Genomic DNA, 326 nt, shown 5'->3' with positions numbered 1-326 from the left:
AGAGAGAGAGAGAGAGAGAGAGAGAGAGAGAGAGAGAGAGAGAGAGAGAGAGAGAAAGAGAAAACCCGCTCGTTAATTCATGAATATGTTAGAGGTAAACTGTTAGTCTTTTTTACATTCACCAAAAGTGAACTGATCCGAGTGCCAAATTTCTATAATATATATATAATAATTACCATAGAACTTGTATTTTCCCTGCCAACTGAATGCATTACTCTTCTAATTCTAATAAATTAAATGTGCGACGTTAAATAAATATGGACTGATTTATTATTTATTTGTATTGCGGTGATTTATTTTTCATTAATATTATTGATTTTATATTA

The sequence above is a fragment of the Atta colombica genome, unplaced genomic scaffold (assembly GCF_001594045.1).
Source record: "Atta colombica isolate Treedump-2 unplaced genomic scaffold, Acol1.0 scaffold126, whole genome shotgun sequence".
Lineage (NCBI taxonomy): Eukaryota > Metazoa > Arthropoda > Insecta > Hymenoptera > Formicidae > Atta > Atta colombica.
This window is presented reverse-complemented; position numbering follows the sequence as displayed.